We start from the raw sequence: 13,539 nt of genomic DNA, 5'->3' as shown, positions 1-13,539 counted from the left end.
GGTCGGGGGAAAATGTAATGAATCATTCATAATTTATTGTATTTTCTTTGTTTATTTGTGTGTGGGGGGGGGGGGGCGTCGACGTACCCTAGCGCCCGCTGCGTAAAGTCATGATTCATTGGCTAAGCAATGGCCTCGTTACTGTGAGCCCCATGCTCAAAACCGTGTCGATGTGCTTTATTAGTGCCCTTTTATGAGGCATTAATCCCTATTACTGTCAGATATGACTTAATGACGTAGGTCCCCTAGTTAATTAGCATAGTAGCACACACATGCTTTAGCAGTCACGCAAACAAACACTCCCCAATTGTCATTCAATAAAATCTGAGAATGTATACTATTATCTAGATCTATTAGGAATAAATCATTGTCAAAATCATTCAATAAATTGGGGTAAAAATAATTATTCTACCATTATGACCGACAGTGTAGTACCATGTATCGTAAACATCATCGTGGAAAGGGTCCGGGATATATCCAATATTCTTCTGGTAACGCTGGTAGATTGTTATTCTTCAAGATGACATCCATCCTACTAATAATATCATCTATCAATGAACGCTGCTCCATGGAGAAAGGATCAAACGTCATGCTTGAGTTGGAGGTCCTGTGATGAGCGCCCCCAGCGTTGGACAGTGTACAGGTTAAACGTTTTTCGTTGATATCGACCTTTAGGAATTGAAGCATTTTTCGGAGTTCCTTCTCCACGTCTTTCTTGAGATTTTCATAAAATACAATGTGAATAGGCTTGTTTTGATGGATGTACAATTTAAGTAGACTCACAAACTTGTTGGGCATTCCATTCACAAAATGGGGCCACACTGTATCTATAGAAAGAGAGAGCGAAAGAGAGAGAGAGAGAGATAGAGAGGGAGAGGGGTTAGTTTAATAGCTTTGGCCGACGCATGAAGTGTCTATTGCTACGTCGGCAAGTTTTAATGAAACTAATCATGTGAAACATAATACGTATTGTACTTTAAAAACAATAAGTTGTCTGTGCGTTTCACATGTATTTTAATTTTATTACATAATACAGGGCTTTCTTGCAAAGCGGTTTTGTATGTTTTGAAGAGACTACCCTGTATAAAGAACACAGAATAAATAAATAACAAAATAGACGAGAATAACTCACCTGAGTTATTGAAAAGATGTATCGGGGCATAACCGACATGATCTTTACCAGATTTCCTTCGGTTGAACTCAGCAATGAGGGCGCTGTATGGATTCCGTAGAATGATTATAGCACCATCTATCGGTTCTTTTATGCCAGCATGATTCTTGACCACCAAAGCCTGTCCGTTGCAAGGTAGACACTTTTCTTCTCGAAAACCTAAAGGGAAAATAATGGCGTTAAAAAGAGTATTTAGAATTATTTTGGGATATCGGCGTGTATTTTAAACTACAGTAAAACCTGCTTTGGCGACCACCTGTATAGAAAAACCCCCTGTCTATATAAAGACCACTATTCGAGTCTACTTTGAGCGGTCTTTATATTATATTTCACTGTGCATTAATATCTTTACTGAAAAAATCCAATATCCATATCAGCTTTTTGAATAAGATGAATAATAATGATACAATTATATTTACCGATAATAGAAGTGATTATGATATGAATGAAATTAAGTTTGTTAATGATAATGATGACGATGATGATAATGATGACGATGATGCTGATACTAATACCACCACGACTACTACTACTATCACTACTACTACTAATACTACTTCTACTATTATAATGATAATAATTTAACTCATTACTACTGCCACTACTATGAATCCTACGTACTACGTACTATACTACTTCTACTACTACTACTACTACTACTACTACTACTACTACCACTACTACAACTACTCCTGCTATTCTACTTCTACTACTTCTAAGACTTCTACTACTACTACTACAACTACCACTACTATAACTACTACTACTACTACTACCAGGGGCGGATCCAGCCGGCGGCAGGGGAGGGGCCCAATTCGTGAGAAAATATTTAGCGGCGAAAAAGCAGGCCGATAATTCGCTCAGGGGGGGGGGGGGGGTAGTGAATCGCGCCGGCCGATAATTCGCTCAGTGTGGGGGGGGGGGGGGGTTAGTGAGCACTATTTTTTTGTTGTGGGGGGGGGGGGGCCTCGAAGAATTGCATCCCCCCCCCCTCCTTGAGCGCCAGGGGAGGGGCCAATCTCCAAAACAAATGGTAAAATTAACGAGTATTATCATCATTAGGCCTACTTTTATTATTCTTATTTTCTATCATTCATTTAGAGGACAAACGTGATTTAACATCTGTCTTGTGTAATCATTTGTATAATCATTTTGAAATATATTAACATGAATATTTCATAAATTCATATGTGTGAATTGTTATAGGAAAAGGGTAATATAGGTCTGGGACTAGAGTATGGCAAAGTTATTAGGTAACGGGCACTGGGGCCCGTTTCAGAAATTGTTATTCATAACAACTGCTAAATTACTATGACAATTTGCTCTCGGCCAATCGGATGCCATGATTTCAGTAGCTTATAACTTGTTATTGATATCAAGTTTTATGAAACAGAGCCCTGATGTATCCAGCATTGTTGAACGGTGGTGGTGCGGTGGTGGTGGTGGGGGGAGGGGGGAGGGGTAGACGGACAAGGTTCACACACGAAATCACGAATTCAGATGCATATTTAAACACGCATACACACTCACCCACACAAACACACGCACACACACACACATACACACACCCACATACCCACGCACCCAAACAGAGGTCTAGTCAGGGGTGGTGGGTGACATTTTTTGTCAGGAGGGTGGGAGGGGCCTGGTTCGTGCCCCCTGTGTATATACGCCCATTTGCTAACGGGGGGGGGGGTAAATATATATAAGAGGTTTATTATAGGAACCTGCTGTGTGTGGTTCGTTGTAGACGCTGGCTGCAGAGAACCCAGTCGTACTCTGGAGAAGCCATCTAACCCACGTGTTCCCGCTGCCTTGTACACTAGCCAGGGCGATGTAAGGGAAAGTCCCCGGGGGCATGAACCTATAATCACTGCATCCAGTGGCATCCGAACTGCTATTGTTTGGAGGGAGATCTGAGAGAGAGAGAGAGAGAGAGAGAGAGAGAGAGAGAGAGGAGGGAAGAGAGAGAGAGTGTGGTGGGAAGAGACGGGGAGGGAGTTAAAGAAAGAGGGGAGGGTGAGAATGGGAGAGAGGGGAGGGGTGGAGGTTTTTTTTTGGGGGGTGGGACATAAATAGAATTCCATCATTTAATTGAATTACTTAAATAATGTTAAATACATTACATATATCATTCTCTGATCTCACCGATCAATCAACTTTTTTTGTATTATACAATAATTCTTTGTGATTATTTATTTATATCAATCATGATCACACATGTTCGCCGCCTATTGAATAGCACAATGAGAAAGGATATCATTTGAACATGACACAAAAGTACAACCGGCCCTGAAATTGCCCTTTAGTTGATCGTGATCGTATTTTCCTCGACGCTACTATTTCTAAATTATTCATATGCTGAATTAAATTGGCCATTCATTTTTTCGTAATGTAATCTTATTTGATGCATAATATAGACTTAACACTATAATGCCCCCCCCCCCCCCGTCGAAATTTTGCCGCTGCATCAAAACCCCTGAACCTTTGGCGCTGAAATTTCTCCCGCACATTTTGATACCAAATTTGTAATGGGCGAACCTATGGTTCGGGTGTTAGGTGACAAAATATCATCACATGTCTATCAAAATATGTAATTCTCACAATTTTGTGTGTGTAAGTATATTTCCCCCCCCCCCCCCCCCCCCACCAAAAAAGAAATGCATATTGTCATTAAAATATTGATACAAAATAAATAAACATAAAAGAAAATAAACATTACCATCTTATTCAATATACTTCAATATATCACCATGCTAATTTTTCACATTGATTGGACCTTCCTAGGCCCTTTTTACGATTAAAGGTGTTATTGTATTTGTTATTTTGACTATTGAAATACACTAGCTAATATATAACTGGTTAAGAAAACCTGTTGCTAGGTCAACATGTATAAATTGGAATACATTTTAAAAATGATTTTTCGAAAGGGGGCGGGGCGAGCAACTTACCGATGGTCACGTGCCCCACTTTACGTCTGGGTTCTTCGGTTTCCCTTATCAAAGATACGTTATCCGGTGACGTCATAATAGTACTCCAAAACCATATGACCAGGAGAAAAATAGTTACTATCACCACGGCATCGCGCGTGAGTGCTGTGTATCTCATCCTTCTTGATTCACTGTAGTATAGAGGTTTGAAAGGCAATGCAAAAATGAAAAGGTGTATTGATAACAATGATGATGAAGATGATGATTAGAGTAAGAACAAGAACAATAACAAATAATAATAATAACAATGATTTATTTGGCGCAGATACTATAATATATAAACAATTAAATGATGCTCGATCCGTACTTTTAATTAATATTCCTTTTTTGGGGGCGTAATTTCAAACTCCCAGCACAACTCGGTCCTTTCATAATGTACACTGTCGCTCATAAAGTTGGAATATTTTTATTTTACCCCAATTCATGGAATTATTTTTAAAAAAATAAAAAAAATAATAGATCTAGATAATACTATACATTCTCAGATTTTATTGAATAATAATTGGACAATGTGTGTTTTGCGTGGCTGCTAAAGCATGTGTATGCTACTATGCTTATCAACTAGGGGACCAACGCCCTTAAGTCAGTAATGACAGTAATGAGGATTAATGCCCCACAAAAGAGCACTAATATAGCCCATCGACACGGTTTTGATCCTGGGGCCTCACAGTTACGAGGCTATTGCTTTGTCACTGAACCATGACTGTTCGCAGCGGGGGCTAGGTCAGGGGGCAGTTTCCATAAGTAAAATTTTAAAAAGAAAATGCAATAAATTTTCAATAATTTATTGCACTTTACCCTGGTTCCCAACATAACAAAATCCTCTGTGTGCCCATGCCTTGAACCATAATACATGGCCGTCCAGAGGATTTGTTTATGTTGGGGACCGGGGTAAAATGCAATAAATTATTGACAATTTATTGCATTTTTTTTTTTAAACTTGTGGAAACTGCCCCCTAACCTAGCCCCCGCTGCATACAGTTATGGTTCAGTGACAAAGCAATGGCCTCGTAACTGTGAGGCCCCAGGAATAAAACCGTGTCGATGTGCTATATTAGAGCCCTTTTGTGGGGGCATTAATCCTCATTACTGTCATTTATGACTTAAGGGCGTAGGTCCTCTGGTTGATAAGAATAGTAGCATACACATGCTTAAATATCAGTCACGGAAAACACACATTTGCAAATTATTATTCAATAAAATCTGAGAATGTATACTATTATCTAGATCTATTATTTTCAAATTATTTTTAAAATAACTCCATAAATTGGGGTAAAACAAAAATATTCCAACTTTATGAGCGACAGTGTATATTTAACTAAAGGCGTCATTAGAGGGACATTTATAGTGAAAGAATGATTCATTAAGTATACATTGTCATTAGGAAGACAATTTGGTGTCCTCTTAACGTTTTTTACGTTTTATTTCTCATAGAAGACCCACTTCTATTATATATTTCTCTCTATATATGTAATTTTACGAAAGGCGTCATTGGAGGGACATTTGGTTTAAAAAAGAAAGTAATTAGGTAGACATAATAGGGTAAGGTTTAGGGTTAGGTTTTAGGATTAGGGTTAGGATTTTTATGATGTCCACTTTATGTACCATGTAGGGTATTATATATATACACAAACAAACATGTATATAATTAATTATATGTTAACGCTGATTATTATATTACTACAGCTCATAAAAAGAAGAAACGCATGAAATAATATTTCTTTTAAGCACTTGGGACATTTAAGTGCTTTCCGAACAAGAAAAGATTAATAAACAGGCCAATATGCATCCACTTAATGTATTGAAAATCTTGTAGAGTATGCTGAATGGTCAAGCGCTAGCTCACACATCCCGAAAAAATAATGTTACAACAACAGTGAGTATTATAATGTGTGATGTCAATAAACCAGAAACTAAGTAGGCCTACTTACCTCAGAAACTCGGTTTACGTCATATATTGCCGTTATAGTCCTTCTATATAAAAACGAAACAGTTAAACAGACTTTCAAAACAGTTTAAGAGTCGTCGTGTGTACCAAAATACTATACAATTAGCTATCCGAATATAAGGCGTAGAGCGTAGCGTAGCGAGATAGAAAAAGACTTGGGGAGAAATCGGTTTTATTGATCGCTATAGTTTCTTCGCTATAGACTCCGCTCATCTTGAATGATCACTGGCTGGACTGCCCTTTGTCGATCAATGAGACAATAGGGAAGTTTGGGGGTCACCATGTGTCTGCAGCAACAAAAGTGCGACGGTTAAGATGCTTGTGGTTGGAAAATTTCAAAGGGACTTTAACAATAAGCATGAATTATTTAAGAATTCAACATTCAATTATACTACAAATGGATGTAGACGGAGTAGAATACAGACAGAATAATCTTGCATATAAACATGCATTTGAATTTTAAAGTAGAAGTAGTAGAAGCAGTAGAATAGTAGAAGTAGTAGTAGTAGTAGTAGTAGTAGTAATAGTAGTCAAAGTAGTAGTAGTAGACTCATGGGTGTCGATCCCGGGGGGATGGGGAGGGGGGACATACCCCCTACCCCCCCCCCCCAATATTTCGGGTGGGGGGGTGGCCTGTACAATCACACCCCCCCCCCCCTAAATTCATCATAAACAAAAATGAACTCCGTGACGAATTCGTGATGAGATCGGAGACAAGGAAAAAGATTTTCGGACACTAGTATGACTTATAAGATAGTCCACTAGTTGTTATGTTGTTTCTGTTCACCCTTTTAAAAATTCACGTCATTGTATCTTTATTTGTTTGTGTTTTCACTCATTTTATTTCCCGATATTTCCTAAAACATTTTTCAAAACGCGCTAAAAGTTACAGTCGTGTATTTTGTTAACTCTTTTACTTTGGGCATTATTGCCAAGAAAAAAAATTTATCAACCAATTCCTCAATATAAAGAACTCTTAAAGGTAAAGGAAAGCATCTGAGCAAGAATATCACACGACTTTTGGCCAGTTCAATCTGAAGTGATTTTTAAAGCTATGTCGGGTTGATGATGCGTTTTTTTTCATAATGCAGGACAGTAAAGTAATAAAATATTGTATCATTGAAGAGAAAGACGGTTTTGTCCAAATGAAAGCATGTAGGAGACGAAACTTTCAGTTTGTTCCCTGATTCATACTCAGTATCTAGTTTGTTTTATTGATTTCATCCATTTCTTTGTTTATTTATATCTCAACATGTAATACATTTGAAGAGCTATTTTCCGAAAGGAGCAAAATCTTTTGATAGCAAATGGAGATAATGATATACATTTCCCTCTATTTACCTTGAACAAAATTATTAACCTAAATTACGAGAGAAATTATGAGCACATGCATTTTTTAATAACAATTTTCCATAGACAACTGAACAAATCGAGTAAACAAAGAGTTCTTTCTTAAGTTACACACATTGATCTAGTATATGTACATAAACAAGCAATACAACAGAATACTCCAGTTCGATATTTTGGAGAAAGATTATTCTGTCACAACTTATTTCTGTTTTATCGAAAAGCTGTTGTATGCCTATGTATTGTATTCAAACGTAACAGGCATAAGATAGTTAAGGTGATTTTGAAGGTGTTAGAATGTTATTAAAGGGATAGTTGAGTTCTGTTTTCAGACCGCAAATGCCTTTAAAATGCATTGTTGCTCTTATTCTTATCTATGATATGTCTAGTGCCCTTTTAGAACCTATGCTATGAAGGTAATTTAAAAAAAACCAACATGTGTGAAATTTAGCCAATACGATCATACCAATCAGGCTTCACTTTCAAATAAATACGGTGACCTTTAATTAATTATTTTATTACAAATAACAATGAGCCGGCTGGTTGCGCGTAATATAACGAACACGAAAATGCCAACAAAACAGCCAACATACGCATTGGCTGAAATACGTCGTAAAACTGAGGCGCTATTTTGTTTTATCAACGGCTTTTTCAAAATTATATAATATTTGTGGTGGTATATACACAAGTTTTAGAAATCGTTATATTTATGGAAATTTTAGCCGTTTCTGAACCGATTTTGATCAAACAAAGATGATTTTGTCATTTAAATTGTATGTTCTTTCAAATTTGACACTCAGTTTTTCATTATCTCACAACAAAATATTTTGTTTAGCGCCCTTTGCAACAGAACTCAAGTTCAACTATCCCTTTAAGTTTGAGGTTTTGTTAATAAACAACCTTCCAATAATAATGCACCTTCTAAGAGTGGTTATAGTTTTTGAAGAAAAAAATAGTGCTCTGGTCAGGGCCTTAGGGGAATATTATGCTTATATTTTAGAGCGTATCTGGTATGATAAGTATATCTGAGTAAAGAAGGAGATAATGGAAGTTTGTTGTTTGGTAGTTGGAACGTAAGTTTTATATTATGATTTTAAGAAACAGACAGTTTGTATGAGATCAGGAGTGAAAATTTTCAGTCATTTTGAGGACCAAATTTTGCATCAGTGATATTCTGTTTCATTGAATTGAGTTTCCCGCAGAGAGGATACAGTTGGTTTAATTAAAGAAGGAAGAGAGTCAAATGAAAAACCAAAAGCAATATTGTTTTCATTTACTAATGAGAACTATTTTTTTTTAAAGATCTCCTTACATAGAATATTGGAATGAGTTTTTCACGATGAATGTTCTTTGGAGACATCAATATTCATAAAATGTATGTTTCTATCACCAGGAAATAAAGAATTTTCTGTCTACATGAACCTTTCCTGGTTGCTTATTAATACATTTGGCCACTGGTAACATAATACTTTCACAATTTGATCTCCCTCACCATTGGATTTTTTTGGGGGGTAATGTCTAAATTTCGTTTAAAAATAGATATCAGTCTGGTAGGCCTACACTGCATGCAAGAGTCAGGACCAACATTTAGCATGTTATTAATTTTATTACCACTCTTATATTCTCTGAAATGTTATCTTTATTGAGGGTGACTTGGAAGGGAGGGGTGCAACCAGCCACACGCTTCTACCTCTTGGTTGCTTTGATCCATTGCCGAAAATATTTTGGCACTATAGTAATAGTAGTAAAAGTAGTAGTAGTAGTAGTAGCAGTAGTAGTAGTAGTAGAAGTAGTAGTAGTAGTAGTAGTAGTAGTAGTAGTAGTAGTAGTAGTAGTAGTAGAAGTAGTAGTTGTAGTGGTAGAAGTAGAATAGTAGTAGTAGTAGTAGTAGTAGTAGTAGTAGTAGTAGTAGTAGTAGTAGTAGTTGTTGTTGTGGTAGTGGTAGGCCTACACTGCATGCAAGAGTCAGGACCAAAATTTAGCATGTTATTAATTTTATTACCACTCTTATATTCTCTGAAATGTTATCTTTATTGAGGGTGACTTGAAAAAGTTAATAACCTGGAAGGGAGGGGATGCAACCTGCCACACGCTTCTACCTCTTGGTTGCTTTGATCCATTTCCGAAAATATTTTGGCACTATAGTAATAGTAGTAAAAGTAGTAGTAGTAGTAGTAGTAGTAGTAGTAGTAGTAGTAGTGGTAGTAGTAGGTAGTAGTAGAAGTAGTAGAAGTAGTAGTAGAAGTAGAATAGTAGTAGTAGTAGTAGTAGTAGTAGAAGTAGAATATTAGTAGTAGTAGTAGTGGTAGTAGTAGTAGTAGTAGTAGTATATATGATTCAGCAAATTCACCTGTCATTTAGAAATCAGTGTATTTACGAATGAAAATAAAAGTCTTTTAAAGATCGGTGTATGAATACAAATAAAAGACAAATTACTTATCATTAATTTAGATGATTCCAGACCGTAATTCTCTCCCTTTTCCCCTCTAGCTCGCTCTCTCTTCCACTTGCTTCTTCTATGAGGGCTGGTGTTTCACAAAACTTGTCATCAGTGACAAATGACAGGTGTTGTTATAAGCTACTGAAATCCTTGCTTCTGATTGGTTATCAACAGATTCGTCACTGATATTTGTCATTTGTCATTGAAAACAGACTTTGTGAAACGGGTCCCTGTTCTTTCACATTTCTTCCTCCTCTTCTCGTCTATTCTATTCGGTTCACTTTCCCTCTCTGCCCTAGCACTAAACTCGTTACCCCCCCCCCCTTTTTTTTCATTCTTGAATACAAGTTTGACTTTTTCCTAAAAGGGGACTAATATCTTTACAAGCTCTGCCTCTTTTATAGGTTCCTCTACTTGTTATTAAATCATTATGTAATGAAGAATGATATATATTTTTTTTAATGAAGCATGATGCAATGTATATTATGTTCACTAAAGAAGTATGTACATCATTTAAGAATTGCAACATTATTTTTGTACCGATTTTGGCAATGCACTGTTTTGTTTTGTTTATCTGATATGAGAAAGTGCAGACAAAATGTGATCCTTGACCCCCGATCAATTATCGAGGGTTCAGTGACACAAAGACGTACTCCATATATTGCAAAAATGAGTATTTGATATCAAAATGTTCAGAAAAATGTGGGCTTTCCAAGAAACACAAATACTTAATACCACCCAACACCTCGTTAAAGTCAATGACTAGTGAAACACTGATAGACTTAACTCGATCCTTAAAGGGATCCGGTAACTTTGTCTTAAATCCTTAAAAAAATCCTTGATTTAGCTCATATGCTGCAATGAAAATTATAAACGTTAAGGTCAGTCAGGAACAAACGGTTTTCATAACATTATACAGTCTATTGGGGAAAACGAGTAGGGTAAAACTGGTCACTAAGGCTTTTACTTTTTTGAGGCACTTCTTGATCATTTTGAAGCACGATTTTTTTAGGGCTTCAATAAAACACCATATCACAGACACTGATAATACGTAGGGCCGTGCATCTCATATTTAACATTGTTAAACGATCCCTTTAAAGCCCAAGTGTTCAGTGACACATCAACCACTTTTTCTCAAAATGGCTAAAATGGAGTTACGTCTTTGTATCACTGACGTCCTCTCCTGGGGGGTGTTTCACCAGTGACAAATGACAGTTGTTGTTACAAGCTACTGAAATCCTTGCTTCTGATTGGTTATCAGCAGATTTGTCACTGATATTTGTCATTGAAAAAAGGCTTTGTGAAACGGGTCCCTGCTCAAAGAGGAGATTCTTTGGGGAAGAGTGGTTGAAATAGCTTTAGGGATTGGGTAACTTTGTCTCAGATTCTGAAACAAAATCCTGGATTTGATTAACTCATGCTGCAATGATAATTATAAACCTTTAGGTCAGTCAGGAACCCCATGACTTTTACAAGCCGATTGCCCGTCTGATTATCAATATATTTATGATCGGAAATCGAAATTTCATTTTGCGTTTTCCTAATGGTTTTTATAACACGACTGTCCATGAGGGGAAATGAGTATGGCAAAACCGGTCACTCAAAGATTTTTACTTTTTTGAGGGACTTTGTGATCAGTTTGAAGCGCAATTTTTTGAGGGCTTCAATATTACACCATATCACAGACACTGGTAACACGTAGGGCCTTATGCATCTCAGGTTTAACATATATTGTTAAACGATGCCTTTAAAAGTTTGTACAAGTACCCGGTCTTGAATTCTGTCCGCAACTGGTAACCAGTGTAGTTTATTTCACAATGGGCTAGCATAGGAGCATTTCATGTTTTTTGAAAGATTAGTTAAGCACACTTATTCTGGAGACACTGGAGTCTGCCCAAGACAGGCAAATAGAACATAAAATGCAACAAATTTCATGAAATTTCTCTTAATTGACTTGTATTTATTCATTACACTTCACTTAATGAATCAAATTGTCAAAATAAAATAAACTCTCACGCATGTAATTAATTTGACATAAAATGCAACAATAGTTCAAGAAATCTCATAATTTGCTTTTAATTATTGAATATACTGTACTTCATTTCTTGAATCAGATTGTTGAAATGAAACAAACTCACATTAAGAAATACAGAGGGCAACAAACTTGAAATTTATTTAATTGCATGATTATTTTCTCTCGTTTTCATGGCATTCACAAATGCATTGTGAAAAATGCGGTCACCATGTTTTTTTGAAAGTAAAGCTGAACTGGTATGATCGTATTGGCTAAATTTCACACATTTTGGGGTCTAAAATTACCTTCATAGCAATTTTAGGTTCTAAAAGGGCACTATAAATGTCATAGATAAGAATAAGAGCAATAACCATGCACTTTGAAGGTATTTCCGGTCTGAAAACAGAACTCAACTATCCCTTTAAACTTATTTGCATGATTATTTTCTCTCGTTTCCATAGCATTCACAAATGCATTGTGAAAATGCGGTTGAATCCATTGGCACTGTCATCAAAGCCCCTTCCTAAACTTTAGTTCACATGTAAATAGGTAGAGATACTCAACTAATTTATGGAGCAGCAGGGCCCTGTGTCACAAACCTTGTTATCAATAACAAGTAATAATAACTGTTATAAGCTACTGAAATCGTGGCATTTGATTGGCCGAGAGCCAATTTGTAATATAAATTTAGCATTACTTTTTGATGACATGTTTAATGAAACCAGGCCCAGGTGTAAAGCTCATTATTACCTAGAAATACCATAAGTCTTCAATAAAGGTAAATAGGTAGAGATACTCCACTGATTTATGGAGCACCTGGGCCCTGTGTCACAAACCTTGTTATCAATAACAAGTAATAATAACTGTTATAAGCTACTGAAATCGTGGCATTTGATTGGCCGAGAGCCAATTTGTAATATAAATTTAGCATTACTTTTTGATGACATGTTTAATGAAACCAGGCCCAGGTGTAAAGCTCATTATTACCTAGAAATACCATAAGTCTTCAATAAAGGTAAATAGGTAGAGATACTCCACTGATTTATGGAGCACCTGGGCCCTGTGTCACAAACCTTGTTATCAATAACAAGTAATAATAACTGTTATAAGCTACTGAAATTGTGGCATTTGATTGGCTGAGAGCCAATTTGTCATATAAATTTAGCATTACTTTTTGATGACATGTTTGATGAAACCAGGCCCAAGTGTTTATAAAGCTCACTGTCACCTAGAAATAAGTCTTCATTAAAGGTAGATGGGTTAAGGTACTCTTCTTATTTATGGAGCACCCGGGCCCTGTGTCACAAAATTTGCTATCCATAGCAAATGCTAAATTTCTATGAAAAATTTGCTCTCAGCCAATCAAATGCCACTATTTCAGTAGCTTATAACATTTATTCGAAATGGTTATTGATAACAAGTTTTATGAAAATGGCCTTTGTATCGAGCCCATAATCCCCTAAGATACCATATTTCTGTAATGAATACGAAATAAACCAAAACTCTTGTCTCCATGATATCCATTTGTCATTTCTATTTTCAACACGATAGCAATAGCGTGTGTCCCCGTTCAAAGGGGATTGGGTATCTTTGCCTGAAACAAAATCCTGGATTTAACTCATGCTGCAA

The 13,539-nt window shown here is 36.5% G+C and overlaps 1 long non-coding RNA gene across 1 annotated transcript; it reads right to left on the bottom strand.

Annotated features, from left to right (window-relative positions):
* Positions 1-354: 354 nt before the first annotated feature.
* On the bottom strand, positions 355-6,329 carry LOC105441595. The gene is made up of 5 exons (XR_972090.2): positions 6,093-6,329; positions 4,123-4,292; positions 2,899-3,087; positions 1,133-1,330; positions 355-827 (listed from the first exon to the last, which is right to left on the bottom strand). It is a non-coding gene; the product is annotated as a WSC domain-containing protein 1 (long non-coding RNA).
* Positions 6,330-13,539: the final 7,210 nt, after the last annotated feature.

Source organism: Strongylocentrotus purpuratus, unplaced genomic scaffold, assembly GCF_000002235.5.
Source record: "Strongylocentrotus purpuratus isolate Spur 01 unplaced genomic scaffold, Spur_5.0 spur5_scaffold_20, whole genome shotgun sequence".
Classification (NCBI taxonomy): Eukaryota; Metazoa; Echinodermata; class Echinoidea; order Camarodonta; family Strongylocentrotidae; genus Strongylocentrotus; species Strongylocentrotus purpuratus.
This window is presented reverse-complemented; position numbering and strand designations above follow the sequence as displayed.